Source organism: Taudactylus pleione, unplaced genomic scaffold, assembly GCF_031769625.1.
Source record: "Taudactylus pleione unplaced genomic scaffold, aTauple2 ptg000201l, whole genome shotgun sequence".
In the NCBI taxonomy this organism is placed as follows: domain Eukaryota; kingdom Metazoa; phylum Chordata; class Amphibia; order Anura; family Myobatrachidae; genus Taudactylus; species Taudactylus pleione.
In genome coordinates this window covers 17,632,599-17,649,575 of record NW_028284603.1, presented here as the reverse complement: position 1 = coordinate 17,649,575, position 16,977 = coordinate 17,632,599, and the positions used below count along the sequence as shown (strand labels likewise).

General features: G+C 43.9%; 1 protein-coding gene across 4 annotated transcripts in view; it reads left to right on the top strand.

Moving 5' to 3' along the window:
* The first annotated feature begins 2,617 nt into the window (after positions 1-2,617).
* PPM1B (protein phosphatase, Mg2+/Mn2+ dependent 1B) overlaps positions 2,618-16,977 on the top strand; it is a 38,651-nt gene continuing 24,291 nt past the window's right edge. For 2 of the 4 annotated variants that reach the window (XM_088477277.1, XM_088477274.1), the window contains exon 1: positions 3,067-3,301. The gene's annotated coding sequence lies outside the window, so the exon portion shown is untranslated. The other 2 variants (XM_088477276.1, XM_088477275.1) reach the window with 2 other exon arrangements.

The following is a 16,977-nucleotide window of genomic DNA, read 5'->3' as shown; positions in this document are numbered from 1 at the left end:
GAGTAATTTATTTTTATCCCTAATATATCTCTTCCCCCACAATACCCAACACATACCAATCACCACTCACTAATTCCAATATGTCAACTGTGCAGGAAAAGAGTGCAAGCACTACATCAATCACAAGGCTCTATTCACAAGATAATTTGCATATATGCAAATTATCTTGCCCACAATGCATCTTGTTATTGATGCCCTCTTTTCCTGTGTTGTTGACATATCTAAATTAATAAACAGTGCTTTGCATGTAGTAAGTGTTATAACTGAAAAAAAATATATATATATATAAAAAAAATATATATTGTCTCCCTATTTCTACAGGCATGTAAATTGAACAACCCCCAGTGTAAGTATATTTTTATTTTCCTCGGTTTGGGGAGCTGGCTATGATCTTTATGGGTTGTGGCTAACCCTGTGTTGGGAATAAGGAATGATCTATATGGACTGTCTTCATCCTTATGTTGGAAAATTTAAAAGATCTTTCATCCCAGTAAATTAAAGGTGGAGTGTAGGTATCAGTTGTTAAAAAGTGTAATGCAGTATAGATAGCCCAATTTGAATATATGTAAATTATGTTACCCATAATGCATTTTGTTTGTCTTTGAGTCAATGTTTTTAAGCTTTTCCTGTGTTTTTTTTGCATAAATAAATTTATATATAGTGGTTTGCAATGGAGTAAATTCTATAATAGATATATATATATATATTACAAAGAGAAATAAAAATTATACTCTCCCTATTTCTTCACATGTGTGAATTAAACTACCCCCAGTGTGTGTTATTTTTTTTTTAGTAGAAGTCATTGGAGAGGGGTGCTCGGACCCTTAGATACACCCCTGAGCAGGACAAAGAACACTGGGGGCCCTCAGAGCGAGGAGCCATTGATTGGAAGCAGCAGTGCGGCTTCATGATTCTGCAGTTAGTGTGATTGTCACTCTGTCAGTGAATCTGTCTGGTCATAGATACGTTTGGCAGCTGGGGCTGGTGAGTGCTGTGATTATCAGAGATGGATGTGTTGTTTCATGCCAACAGGGGTGGGTTGGGGTTATAGCATACTGGCCTACTTTTGAAAAAGCATTTCAGGGAGATTGTGCAAGCAGCACCTATGAGCGCGGCGGTAAAGTGGGCGTGTACTGCTACATCTGAGGGGCGTGTCATAACACTGACTTACATCCAAATGTACATGAGCCCAAAAGCAGTTAGTAAGATCTACTTGTAGAAGAAAACACACTGATACTTCTCAGAAAATGCATGTAACCATAGGGATCACTGTGCCTTATACCAAAGCAGGGAAATGATACTAATTATCCCATTTGAATGTATATATCTGTATTTTTTCTTTTATATAACAGTGTCATAATGGGGGTAAGGTGAAATGAGGGAGATTGGTAGACTCTTCAGGGAGACAGGGGGATTGCTGTTATTTCAGGGAGTCTCCCTGAAAATGAGGGAGAGTTGGCAAGTATGGGTTATAGGTCCTACATTGTCCTCAGAGATATATCTCTATTATATTAATTCATTGCAAGTGCACCCGATTCCTTAATTGCAAACTAGAAATAAGTGGTGCCCCCAGGTACTAAGGACCAGGGGCTGCCACCCCACTATCTGCAACCCACCATTATCTGCCACCCTCCTTCTATCCCCTGCCACCCCCTTTTACGGTCACAACTATGATCTGCCAGAAGGCAGCAATAATGGTCTTCATCGTGCGCCCGTTGGCATTTCTCATATGTTCCCAGCACTCTGGGGCTTAGTTGTGGTGGGTAACGCCATCTTCCTGATGGCGTTACCCATAGACGCCTATGCGCTTCTCTCCGCAGAGTGCTGATATAGGGATCTAATCGGATCCCTCCTAGCACCACCTGCGGTGGTGCGTCCTTCTGCACTTGAGCAGAAGGACGCCGGAGGGGCTTCTGGGTCATAGACCTGGAAGTTCCTCCATCGTAAAAGGCCGCTCTTACCGACAAAGCGATCCTTTGTGGTGATCGTCATGCATCCTGCCCTAGGTGCTATAAATAAAGCAGTGCCAAAGGAGCTACCCCTTTATGCCAGATAGTGCATCACCGAAGCATTCTATTCCCCCAATGGCAGGCTGGTCATACCCCACTGGCACACAATGTGGGGGGCGCTATGACATGCGCTTTCTCCAGGCGCCATGGTTCCACGCTACTCCTCTGAATGTACTGTGTACATTTCTGGGACCAAAAAAATGTCCTGGGACAAATCTGTATCATCTGATACTGTCCCTGTGAATTAGGGGCAGGTTACAGCTATGCAATATACACTATGTATAATTACACACAGCCAGCAAGCAAATCACGTCCTTAAAATGTGTTTAGCTTCAAAACTTTGCTTAAGCCCTTAGCCACACCCATCTTTTCCATGACAGGAGTGGGGCAGAGCGAGATGTTTTGGCGAAGACGATGACGTAACCCCCGCCGCTGATTGGCCAGTAATGATCTCATGTTACATCCGGGCTTTTCGCCTCCCCCCCTCCTCCCTCAAAAGCTTTTGCATTGAGGAAAACAACATTTAACTCTGCGTTTCTAGACTCGCACTCCAGTCTGAGTCCGCTCCCACCTCTCATTGGCCGGCGCTAACGTCTATCACCTTGCGTTGCGCCAATGAGATGCTGCGAGCCGGCAACCGTTACCGCCTTCCATTTCAAGCAAGGTTGGTTACATCTCCAACGGCCACAACGCGTTACCTCAGCTCGTAGTTACTCTCTGCGTGTGAGCCCTTTGCGGGCGTCGCCTGTCACTGCGTATTGGGCCGCTCGTTACACAAGGCAGTGGGGAGAAAATAATATAATTTAAAAAAAAAAAAAAAAAAGATGAGCAACACTACAGTGACGGGAAAAACTGACAGCGGAGCTATCCAATCACAGGCTTGGCTGTCGGAAACGGCGCTTTGGACTGACAGCGCCTCCCGCCAATCACTCGCGGGCTGGCTGTAGCAGCCGTCCAATCGCAGGCGAGACGGCGTTATCCCCCCCATCCCCCACGCCGCTGCGCTCGGTCGTTAGAGGAGAGGAGTCGCGTCGCGCTCGCTGAATGGCCGGTAAAACGCCTTGTCCGTTGTGACGTCCTGTGTCCCCTCAGTCAGCATGAGGCTGTGAATACAGGGGGAGAGGGTAGTGTCCGGGGGCGGGATCCGTTCCACAGGGTGACGGCTTTCATTTCTCACCTTTGCTCGGCCCAAGATGTGCGCGGCGCTCGCTGCCCTCCGCGCCCTAGTGTGACCGGCCCAGGCAGCGTGCGCTTGGTGTGTAGGCAGAGGTCGCTTTCGCTTGTGCCGCTAGGTAAGTGTCCCCAGTTCCGCCCCCCCCTAACACCCAAAGAGGTCACCGCTCAGGCCGGGGCTGCCTGTCACATGAAGCAGCGAGGTCATGACCGCTAAGCCGGTGTCTGTGTACGTGAGGCCTCTCCATGCCCGGGAGGCTTCCCTGTCCCTCAGGCCTGCTGCTGCCAGTATCCTTACACAGCTCCTGGCATCCTGCTGCTAGTCACTGGCTTCTTCCTCCGGCCCTGTGCCTCTGCTGGGACTTGTGGTTCTACAGCCGGGGCGCCGCAGGTTGCCTGCCGCTGTGCAAAGAAAGTGGTGGTGTAATTCATAAGTGTGACCTTCATATGTGAGAGGCCCTACTGTACGATATAGCCTTATATCAGGGGAGTGGTGATGTCATTATCACTTCTGGTTAGCAGTGTCACGTGACTTGTCTGGAAAGTCCCATAATGGAAGCCATAGCTGTCAGCAAAGAAGGGATGTGTGTGTGTATGTATATATATATATATGTATATATATATATATGTGTGTGTGTATGGTGAGTAGCTTTATATAAGCAAGGTGCACAATTCAGAGCGAATTAGATAACGCTAGGAAGGAGTTCCTGGAGCTATTCAATTCAGCGCGCTGTTATGTCGGAGAATGCTTGTTCTTGTGCCTTAAACATGGTGTTTAGTCGCGAGAACCGTCATGCTCCGTTAAAACGGCCCGGCGCGATGCTGTTTCCGCGGTGCTAAGGACCGAAAACAGCATCGCGCCAGTAGTTTTGTCTGATTTCTGCTTGCACACCAGGAGGGGAGCGAGAAGAAATCCTTAGTCTGGCTTGACAGCGTGCTGAATTGAATACCTCTGGGAGCTCATTCCCGGTGCTATTCAATTTTTTGCATTGAAACGTGCCCAAGGTGTTCAAAATTAAAATGTGGTTACCAAGATGAAACTCTGCAAGGTAAAGTTAGAGATTAGAAATCGCCCTGCAGTCATGTGCTCTACATTAAGGAAACCTGCCTTGTGCCTCTTAGATGTTCACACAACTACTGTTTCAAACAAATGTATATTTTATATGCACACTCTTTTTTTTTTTTTTTTTTTTTTTCTTATATGGAAGTGACATGCCCTGTAGAAAACACTGGTAAACAACTGCCCCCTTCCCATTTTAAAGTTTAAATTTGTTTTTATGGAGTTGACCAAAGAAATAGGTGCACAATCAACTTTTGTCTGTGTAGGGCGGTGGTTCTCAAACTCTGTCCTCAGGACCCCAAACAGGTTATGTTTTCCAGGTCACCCAGCAGGTGTATGTATTACTCACTGACACATTTTAAAAGATCTACAGATGGAACAAATTATATCACTTCTGATTCTGTGAGGAGACTTGGAAAACATGCACTGTTGGGGGTCCTGAGGACAGAGTTTGAGAACCTGTGGTTGGATGTTTGTTCTCTGCAAACTTGTGAATGCTCTATATTTCAGGTTGCACCCCTTTGAGGGTCTCAGGAAATGGAGTGTTGATTCCTTACTGTAAATAAGCAGTAAGGTGCACAACCACACAGGGCGGTAAATAGAATTGCCTCTTAGTGCGAACTATATCAACTCTTTATTTTAAAAGCCATTGTTGCTTTGATGCTGGTTGTTTTTAACAATAGTCTTAATTGATGCACTGCTTTATGTTTTGGTATTAAAGCAACTTTTTTCTTTTCTTGTGCTAATAGAGATCATAAGCAATGCTTTACCTATACATTTTTGGACTAGCTTGTGGCTAATTTTATCTGCCATTTGTTTCTCTATTGTTTGTTGTGACTATTGGAATATTTTCAAATATTACAAGCGAACGGGTGGAAAAATGGAACGGATTAATTTTTGACATATTAATGGACTATTAATATGCTACTGTTAAAAAGCTATATAATGGTTTAATCTTGTATACATGGATCAAAAGAAATGTAGTGCAAGGTGTTTCCTCCCTAGGGGATGCAGCATGCAGCCTTTTTTCCTGGTGCTGCATTTTTCTTATAGCCCCGGCGGTTAACTGCAGGTATATGGTCATAATACAGCAGGAGTTTATCTTTTTATTTTTTTCAACAATGTGATATAATTAAGTACATAATTATTTGGTTGTTGTAACAAGTACATTCTAATGTGACATTCTTGAATGTTATATTCCTATACCTTTACTACAGTTCTATGTTTGGCTTGTGCTCTGATCCAGCTCTATAAATTGTGGGCAATGTGTAATTCATTCCACCATACCTGAATTACATATTCCGGTAATAAGGTAAAGGTTATATTGTGTACGGTCAGATTATTGCTAGGTTATATGGTGGTCAGATAACTTGTGTTTTTAGTTTTTTTGTGAAGCTTAAATGTTATCTTTTTATTACAGGTTGAGTCTCCCATATCCAAAATGCTTGGGACCAGGGGTATATTGGATAACGGAATATTCCATATTTTGGAATAATTGCATACCATAATGAAATATCTTGGGAATAGGACCCAATATACATACAGAATGCATTTATGTATTATATACACCTTATACACACAGCCTCCAGGTAACTTTATACAATATATTCAGTCATTTTGTGGCTCAAACAAAGTTTGTGTACAGACATTAAATTCATTTGTTTCATATACACCTTATACACACACCCTGAAGGTAGTTTTATACAATATTTTTAATAATTTGTGCCTTAGACAAAGTTTGTGTACATTGAACCATCAAAAATCAAAGGTTTCACTATCTGTCATGCCAAAAATATTCCATATTTCGGAATATTTGGAGATTGGAGACTCAACCTGTATACAGTATTGAGGAGTATTATTGCCTTTTTTAATGTTTTAGTTTAAAATAAAATTGCATTTGAGGTCAGCCTCAAATCTGTTTGTTCTACTTGACAGTAATGCAAACTATTGTGGGACACAAATTACATCACTGCTCTTATAATTAGTTATATTCTCTCCTAAAAATGTTCATTACCTTAAAAATGTCAAAATTGTGGCCATGTAGTAGATAAATTAAATTTGACTTTAAAGCATTCATATTTACCCCCTACCCAAAAGAAATGGAAGAATAGTGCACAAACTTTTTTAAAAAATTTTAAACAACATGGGGGCAATTTTAAATTCTGAGGGAATTGAATAGCGCTCGGAGGGAGCTCATGGAGTTATTCAATTCAGTGCGCTGTTTAGCCCGACTAATTATTTCTTCTAGCACCCTCCTGAGGGTGCGAGGAGAAATCCAACTAAAGTGCCGGCCACGAGGCTGATTTATGGATTAGCGCAGCACTATCAGCCTCGCGGGTAGCACTTTAGTCGGTGAATGCCTGTTCTCGCGACTAAGCAGCCAGGTTAAGTCGCGAGAACCGGCATTCTCTGATTAAACTGATTCCCATCTGAGTAAACAGCGCGGTCAATTGAATAGCAGTGAATTGAATCGCCCACCATGAGGGCGATTCAGTTGTTTTTATTGCGGCAACCTCCCTAATGGGTGTCCAACTGAGCAATTCAATTGTTGCTTAGTTCAGGAGCGAATGGCCGTGGCTGCACACATTTCTGCTCAAACCCTCCTGAGATGGCGAGCAGAAATGTGCTATAAGTCCTGGTTTTGGGAGCCTAAACTGCTTTTTGATTGTGCTAAACTGTACTTTAGATGGGTTTAGACGTTTTTCAATGCTAAACCTGGTCTAAATGGCGATATTTAATGGGCCCAAAACAAATTAGCATGTCCAAAAAACAATTGAATGGCCCCCCATAATTTGTGACTCATGTAACTTTGATGCTCTGGGTGTGAATCGGAGCTCTGTGTAGTGTATAAGTGGGGAGAACTTACATTTCATAAGTAGGGATCATTTTATCTGACTGCAAATTTCCTGAAAAACTTCATCTTGATGCTTGTATTATGTTTGCACAATTTAAACTGGTAGGGGTAATCATGCTGACTTGGCTGATGCAAAGTCTTCACCTATAGACACCCAAACCTGTTTAAGCCAGGTGTAGATTTTGAAAAAATGTTGATATAGGTGAGGCATTGTCAGCAAAACCCATACAAAACATTTTATTTTATTTTTTTTCAAATACTACTTCTTGTTTTTTTTTGTTTTTAACAATGGGGGCGATTCAATTCAGTTTGATGTTGAATAGCCACAGGAAGGAGTTCCTGGAGCTATTCAATTGACTGCACTGTTAAGTCCAACCAGAACCACTTAACTCAGAGAATGCCGGTTACCTTAAGATGGTGTTTTAGTTGTAATAACCGTCATTCTCCAAGTGCTTCTGCAAGGCTTGCTAAGCTGGAAAACCGTATCATGGCCGTTACTTTATTCGGATTTCTGCTCACACCTCAGGAGGGTGCGAGCAGAAATCCTGTAGTAGGACTTGACAGCGCTGTCAATTGAAGAGCGCCAGAAACTCCTTCCCGCAGATTTTTCAGCTATGCGCTGAATTGAATTGCCCCCTATATGTAAATTGCACTATTAAGGGGAAGACTCAATTGTTTTTTGTGCATGGTCAGAACTAATCGACTGCCACCAGTGCTACTCAATTGATTGGGCGCGTTTACTGCTGGTGCCCAGAGACGGCGAGCTGAAATGTGCGAAAAGCCGTCTGTTTTGGTTGCCCAAACTGCTTTTCAGCAGCACACCCAATAGTTTAGATGGGTTTAGTGACGAGCAAGATAAGTGACGCTTGCTGCACTCGCGCCTGTTGGAAAAATAATTGACTAGCCTCATTGGGTGCCCATTACTTTTTGACTCACAAATAAAAATTTAATCTCCCCCCTCAATGTAAGATTAGGCCACCTCCCAAGCTAGTAGTCTGCTGTTTCCTCAGTAGTTGAGAAAAATTTTCCTAAAATTTAAAGATTTTATTCAGCCTAAGTAGTGTTCCCGCTTGGTTGCGGGAAGGGCAGGGCACTCCTGAGAAGGGGGCGTGGTTGGCCTGGGAAAGGGTGTGTCCTTGTGACACGCCTCCAATTTGCCACACTTGGCTGCGTGCTGCTGGGCTACTCCCAAGCTCTTCCCTCACGGTGAATTGATGCAGTACGCATGACCACGGTGTTTATTCACACAACGTTCATTGATCACTGCAGCTTTCCCACCCTGTGGGACACTGCTGCCCACAAGTGGGCATAGCTCAGAGCAGGGCTGTTTTTAGCGGGGCGGTGCTAAAATGGCATGGCACTATTCCCTGCTAAAACAGCCTAGCGGGAACACTAATAAGTGTGGTTTTTCTTGCAATATAAAATACTTTCCCTTATTTGAGTCACGGTGTGAATGTTTCTAATGTAAAGGGGCCTATCCATTTGCCGACTTTCTGCACGATGCGACCAAAACCAGGAGGTTTTGGTCGGAACGTGCAGAAAGTCTGCTAGTGGATAGCCGGCAAAGGACCAGCGATGCGCGTGCACGCTGGGTCCTTGCCAACCCCGATTATCTATCGAACATGCCGGTCAGGTTCGGCATGTTAATAGATAGGGAGGTTGGGCTCCTGCACTGAAGACGTTCAGTGAACGTCTTTCAGTGCGGTGCCCGCACCTCAGCGACATGAAAGTCTGAACGCTGGACGTTTCATGTCGTTAAATGGATAGGCCCCTAAAGTCCTTTTCCTGTAATTGTGAATAGACTTCTTACTTTCTGGTAAGAGCCTTTTGAGGGCTGTCTCTGGTTATATAGTGGTGTATATGTCAGTGCAAAGTTCCCAGGGACATGTAAAAAGTAAAGTTGCAACTACATGGTTTAGTCACAACTTCTAATACAGAAAGCGGAAGAATTTACAGTAACTGTTCAATACTTTTGTTTTGACAAGGACTTCTTACTGAAATGTGAATGTCTGTCCAGGCTGCTTTTGTCTCTGAGACGATAGTACTCTATAGTGCCAGATATTGTGAATAACAGGACATGCAGAAAACAGGGACAAAATAAATGCAGAGATGAAAATAAAAAGATGAGGGTCCTGCTCATGAGTTTCCTTTCTAACTGGTAGAGGGTATGGTTAGAATGAGGAGTGGAGATTGGGGCAGTTGTGAGGGTGCATTTGTGTAGGTAGTATATGCGAAGAGTAGGTTAAGCAATATATGTTGGTTTTTGGAGAGCAAATTAAGATTTTAAAGTCCTGGACATGGTAGGGCGTTCTGTGTTAGTGTAATCGCACAGGAGAAGTCTTTGGGGGGTGGAAATTAGAGGTGGCAACCAGGGGCAAGGTGTAAAGGAGAGATTTCAGTTGTGTTCTCAAGGGCACAAGGAACCAGCGTAGGGCTTATGTGGATCAATGAGTGGAAGATCAGTCTTTCTGTGGCAATTATTATGGTCGTTTTAACTGGTTACAAATGTGTCCTCATACTAGTCTCAAGACACCTGGCGTGAGTGAGTGGTGTAGCGTCTTTTTCGTCCAAATGTGCTTCTTAGTCGCTTCACTATGCCACAAAACTGCGTAACTAAACTATACTGATTAATTTGAAATGTGACATTTGTATATCTGTGAGTCCGACTGAGTCTGAGCCGGGAATTTTATTTTGGGCACCCATTACTTAGGGGAGTATGTAATTGTTTCTACCAATGGGTGCGAGTTCTGTGGGCGCCTGTTATTTCTGCTTGCACTTTCTTGAGGTGGCAAGCAGAAATTTGGAAAGCGCCTGTCCAAATGCAATGAACCTAGTACTTTAGACTGGTTTAGCCGCTTTGTTCATCTAAATCCTGGGTGCCCAAACAATTGAATATCGCCAAGTTAGATCGGGCGCGAAAAAAAACATTAGAATTTTCCACTTTGGGGGAATTCAATTGTTAGCGATGGGCATCTAACTAATGCACGTTAATCAGAGCAATTCAATTGTTTCTCTGATCTGATGCCCAGTAGTATTTTATACGCCCAAAAGGACTGGGTTTAGCCGCATAAAACTACTAACCTAGTCTAAAATCCTGCTTTGGACGTCTGCAGTCCTGGTTTGGGCGCCCTAACTACTATTTGGGCGCCTAAACTAAAGACTTTTCACACATTTGTCTCTCACCTCCGGAGGCTGCAAGAAAAAATGTGGCTTCCACGGCTAATGAGCGTCTGATCAGAGCAACAATTGAATTGCTGCGATAGGCGGCTATAGACACTAACAGCATTTTTATTAAAATGTTTAGTTTCACTAAACAGCTGATACAACTGTGGTGATTCAATTAAGTGCGATGACTGCACTGTGCCATTCTGGAAATGCACTTTGTTTCAGCAACATTTCTGCTTTTCCCTAGCACCCTATAGAGGTCCGCAGGAAAAGTAGTGATGTTTGGCATCCCATTGCCCTATATTGAATCGTCCCCAAAAATTCTACACATGCATATTGCTAGTTTTTGCGGTGTAAAACCTGAACTCGGACCATTTCCCACCTTTTAATGTTAACTTGCAATTGACAATATGTGAGTGAGACACATTTTAAGCTGGATCAAGGGTTACAAAACCTACAATACCTTGGATGCATAAGTTTGATCATCCTATCCTATATCGGGATCACAGATAAATAGTCACGTTCCAAATCATGTTTAAAGGTAATCCCTGCTAGCAATGAAAAAGATTGTGATAAACCCAAATAAAGATCTGCTGTTTCTCTGATTGTTCTTTGCATGTACTGGGCTAGCCATGTTACCCAAATAGTTTCCAAACATCTATGGAATCTCATTGGTGAATTAGGAGAGGGGTACCTGGAGACATTACATATATTTAGTGTTCACTCTAGGTCCGGCGCCAGGTGGGGCGCCGGACCTAATGAAAGCTCCTCTGCGCGCGTCTGAAAAGGGGGTGTGGAGTGTCTTTGACGTGTCCCCCTTTCCGTCACACTTGGGGGCATGCCTGGCACTTACTGCCCCCAAGGACGCCCGGCATCTATTCACCTGCGGTGACTGCTGCACCGCCGTTTTCTCCACCCGCGGGACACTGCGGCCCACGGGAGGGGACAGAACCCACCGGCTGTTTTAGCGGGGCGCTGCGCTGGAGGGCAGGGTGCTTTCTCCCTTTAAAAATAGTGCAGGGTGCGGCGCCCCGCTGAAAGAGCCTAGCGGGAACACTCTTTATTAATACACATTTAACACAGTGCTTTACAAAGATTATTAGTCATTTACATCAGTCCCTACCCCAGTGCAGCTTTTAATCTATGGGGACAATTCAATTCAGCTGAATAGAATATCGCGGGGAGGGAGCTCCGAAGTTATTAAATTCAGCGTGCTGTTTATTCCGACGGGAACCTGGGTGTTTAGTCGTGAGAACTGGCATTCACCGACTAAAGTGCCGGCCGCGAGACTGTTGGCGTCTCGCTAAGCCAGAAAACAGCCTTGCGGCCGACACTTTAGTCTGCTTTCTCCTCGCACCCTCGGGAGGGTGTGAGAAAAAATTATTATTCAGGCTGAACAGTGTGCTTAATTGAATAGCTCCAGGAGGACCCTCCCGGCTCTATTTAATTCCCGCTGAAGTTAGTCACCGCCTATATATACACACACGCATACTATAGGGTTATTTTTTATTTTTTTCAGAATTTAACCTGTCGGTATTTTTTGAAACTTGAGTACCCAGAGGAAACCCACGCAAGCACAGGCAGAACATATACTTTAGGCTATTGGGTGTTTGTATTATCAATGTGTGAAGAAAATGTGGCCCAAGAGGTACATTGCAAAACCTCATCAGAGAGGCTAACAAAAAGCTTATGATTGCATTAAAGTAGCCACTGTAATTTTTGGCAGGAGCTGGTCACGTTCTGCATGTGATAACACACCTATATACATGTCTGCTGGAGGTGGGAAGGGGAGAAGGTTATAAGACGAAAGCAATTTGTCGCAAGAGTACCTCTACATTTTGCATATAAAACCCCAAAAACTGATCACCCCAAACCATGGGAGCAATTCAATTCAACTGGAGTTGAATAGTGCTGGGAAGTTCGTTCCCGGAGCTATTCAATTCAGAGCGCTTTAGTCCGACGCTTACAACTTAAGTCGGAGAATGCCGGTTCTCGCAACTAAACCTGCTTGTTAAATCACGGGAACTGGCATTCTCCGACTAATGTGCCGGCCACGAGGCTGTCAGCGTTGCGCTAAGCTGTAAAACAGGCCTGCGGCCGACACTTTAGTCGGATTTCTCCTTGCACCCTCAAGAAATCCTTTAAGGGGCCCATATACTGGCGACATCCCATACATGGGATCGGTGAAATCCAGCATGTTGGATTTTGCCGATTTGCTGATCACAATCAAAATATGAACGTGATTTGTAAATCTGTGAAATGAAACATGGAGAATTTCACCAATACTCCAACGGGTTGCGGCACATCGATGGTTGGGATTTCCGATTGCAGGAACGCAAGACCGGTTGGTAGGTGTATGGGGACCTTTTCTTGGTCTAACAGTGCGCTGAATTGAGTAGCTCCGCGAACTCGTTTCGGTGCTTTTAACAGCTATCTAAATTGAGTTGCTTCCAAAGTTTTGGAAAGGCCCAGTTAGTGCCCAGAACTCCATCCCTTAGAACAGGGATGGGGAACCTCAGGCTCGGGGGCCGTATAAGGCACCCGGAGGCATTTGGTCTCTCCCTCTGAGCTTTTTTATGCTAGCCTCATCTGGCTAGCAGTGTGCCTAGAATGGCACACTGCAGCCAGAATCTTATCAGCAGTGCCGCCAGGAGCATTCTTGGGACGCTTCAGACGGTCACACCACTGCTCTTACAGCTCCCTGGAGCATCCTTAGGATGCTTCGGGCATTGCTGTAATCATTGGCAATTGTGGCCGTCCCCTTGTGACATCACATGGAGGGGGTGTGCCTGCACCAGGCCCGCGAATAATGTAATATATATCAAAATGGCCCTTGGCAGGAAAAAAGATTCCCCACCCGTGCCTTAGAAAATCTGTGGAAGAAAAGTGCTGTGCACAGAAGATGAAATCAGTTTGATGGTTTTTAACATTTTTTTTTTTTTGTAGAGCTCAGTGGGATGCAATTATAGGAGGGAATTAAATTGTTTTCATGTGCCCGACGGGCAATATTCAAGTCAATGTGTGGGCTGGGCATGAGTGCTGCGGACGCCCATTACTAATTTCGCATGTCACACCAAATTGTACTGGTATTAGCTGTATAAAGTGGCTAAACCAGTGGGCGCGATGATTTTGGATGCCAAAAGTCCCGACTTTGGACAGATTTTTGCTTGCCACCACAGTTAGGAGCGACAAAACTATATTTAGTGTTCATTCTAGCACCCTGCGCCTTTCACAACCTGTGTTCCTGTCTGGGGGGATTTCTCTCTGCTCTGGTGCTTCTAGCACACTCAGTTAATGCAACAAACTACTGAAATACAGACCAGAGTGTGCTAGAACCACCAGAGCAACACCCCAGACAGGAAAGAGGAACTGCACAGGTTGTGAAAGGTGTAGGGTGCTAGAATTCACACTAATTGGTAGATTACACTGGTGTGTGCCATTTGTACATGTGTGCGCGGCTGAATCTGAATTAGTGCAAAAAGGCTCTGATGTGAGCCGTCAAGGCTTTTTCTCATGCCAACTTCTGTTGTGCTTAATCTGAGACTTTGTACATGTGAAAAACCAATTTCTGTGCGGTTAATGTCGCAGCTTAATGTCTTCAAGACACTGAGCGGCTATTCGCTGATACTGTGATGTGTTTAAGATGCAACATTTAAAGAAAAATACTGTACGCTACTCCTCAGTGTCTGTTGTGCTGTAATGTGCATAGTTGTTGGGGAAGTGGGTTTGTGAATCAATTGTCTAAAGTGGCTGGCAACTATTCAATTGTTTTTGCGCAACCAGCCCTCGGGGCTGCACCTCTCACGGGTTTCTGCTCACATCCTCCTTGCCACTTTAGACAAGGGAACAACAATACTCAAACATTTGAATTGCTCCAGCCCCCCTCCCCCCCAAGCCGCTATACACTGTACGTTGCCCCAGGCGCTCCTAGAGGAGTTTATTTTTTTTTTCTTTAAATATTATCTTCTACGATAATTGGTTAAATGGTGTTAATTTTATCACCTACACCTCAAACCATTCTCCCCTCTAATACAGGTTGTAGTTCTTACATTCATCTCAGGGTGTGAGCAGAAATCCAGCTAAAGTTTCGGCCACAAGGCTGTTTGCTGGCTTAGCGTGGTGCTAACAGCCCAGCAGTCTGCACTTTAGTCAGAGAATGCCATTCTCGCGACTCAACACTCAGGTTAAGTTGCGAGAACCTGCATTCTCCGACTTAAGTTGGTATAGTCGAACTGAACAAAGCAATGAATTGAATAGCTCCGTGACCAACTTCCTGGCGCTATTCACCTTACGTTTAATTGAATCGCCCCCTTAGTGGGCAATTTAATTATAGGCACATATTGTGGGATATTAACATGAAGTGCTCTCCCTATACGCACAGTTCAATGTGTAAATGGCAAATTACGGGCTTTGCGTCAGCTGTATTTTTGTGTGCGACCTCAAAAGTGCATGATAAAGTAGGGAAATTAAAAAAAAATATTGCAAATAAAAAAACAAAGCAGTGTAGAAGATTGTTAATGGCCTTATGAAACGTTTTGTATATCATTAAAAGGTGCCAAATGTTTTTTTGTTACAAATTTTTTGAATTGTGGAAAAATAACAGCCAGCAAATGTATTTCAGTAAATTATGGAGTATTCTTTGGGAGGGGTGTGCCAGAGGGTATTGCACTAGGTACTGACGTTTTTACCTTTAAAACAAAGGGTTGGTGGGTGGGGGGGCTTCAGTTGAATGCAATGTGCCGCTGTGCACATACAGTAAAGCGGACTTCACATGTTTTCCCTGACACCTCTATGGAGTGCGAGGGAAGACTTACGATGCTGGAGGGTACGATGTGCCATTCCGGAGAGGACTTTTTCTAAGTTTTCACCTTCTCAAAGGTGCACAAAGAGAAACATGCTTTTGCTGCTTTAACTGATTGCAGATTTCTGACTGAACTGCAAAAAATGAAAGCTGTTGCATGTTTTACTAGTGTTAGCAGTTTCCACAACATTATTCGCTCCTAATTGCATCGCTTCGACTTCATTTATCAATAACTGTAAGTAACGTGTACATATGCCCTACTGTAACATTTTTGAACTGTAATATGTAGGTGTGTGTATAGAGTATTGTATCTTTGCATTCTTTTTGGTTATTCTATAAATATATTTGACTGAATTGGCTTGTTATGCTGTCATTGACTATGATTAAACAGTGATGTGTGTTGCTTGACAGTACAAGCTTGTTTACTTCACAAACGAATTAGACAGTCTGTTACCACCCATATGTGTAAGTAATTTTTGTTTTGGCACAAAAGCAAGTTAGTATCTTAAAACAGTATAACTGGTAATTCTACTTCGCTAAGGTTACAACCTTTGTGGTTTATAAGAACCTGCAGAATTTCCAGCTAGAATAAAAAAAAAAAAAAGTATTAGTTTTGAACTTTTATTGTGATGTGGGAGTAGGTCATTTTGCACCAAGTTCTGTATTTGAAATTGGTCTGAGGATAAAAGTAACCTGAAATGGTGAAAACTTCTTGTAGAGTTAAACTCTCAGACTTTTGTCTCCTTTAGGGTAGATGGCTACAGCAGCTTGCCTTGCACCTGTTGTACACTGTGTTCAGGAAGATCCTTGTGACACGTTAATTGATATCCATAGTGAATGGAATTTTAGCACCCTTAAACCATTTCCTGGACACTTGGCAGACCTCTACACAGCGAGGTGTTTATGGTACATCAAGAGTGTTCATTGATCTTCAGTCACTATAGAGAATACTTATCATTTCTTCTTCAGGTTCCATAGGGTTCACAGGAAATGTGGTTGGAGTGATCCAGGCACCAAACGGTCAAAGCTTTAGCTCCCAGAATGACCTGGTCCTACTCCATATATACCCCAGCTACAGGCATTCAGTTGTTTGTTGGTGCTTGGCAGGATCAGACGCACCTTTTTAACAAGGGACTGCTCAGGCCTTCCCAAGCTTTAATTTTACAGGGAAGATGGACAGCTCAAGAAAGTCACCTGCTCATAAACATTTTGGAGCTGTGTGCAATGCACAGGACCTCTTTCGGGTGCCTAACCTTAACCATACCCCCCCCCCCTGCCCCCCCTTGGAGGATAAACCTAACTCCACCCCTTCCCCCTAGATTTACTCTAACCCTCCGCAGGGGGGTCCGTAAACCTAACCTAATAATATCCCCGGCTACGTAGATACTTGCATCTGGCGTTAGTTTATCGGTCCGGCGTCGGGATTAACATAGGCGTCCGTATTTCAATCCTTGCCGGGATTGCACTGTCTGTATTGAGACTCATAACTACATACCCATCTGACATGTCTATATATAGACAATCCACTTCTTCCTCTACGGCTGGAATTGTTAATGCAGGGTCCCTGCCTACATCCGGACCTACCTCGTCTGGCTTTTACGGCATGGCTCTTGAGTCTTCCGTCTTCAAAGCAAAAGGTTTTTCTACTTCTGCACTTCAGACGATGCTCAGGGCAAGAAAGCCTTCCTCTGCCTGCATCTATTACAGGATTTGGCATTCTTTTTTCCAATGGTGCTACCACAGCGGGTATGACCCTAAAGTTTTCAGGTTCTCCCGAGCTCTTGCTGTTCTCCAGGCTGGACCAGACCTCTGTCTTTGCCTGGCTACCTTGAGGGTTCAGGTTTCTGCATTGTCAGTTTGGTTCCAGCTCAGAATCTCATCCCTGACGGATATTAGAACAACTTTGCAGGGTGTT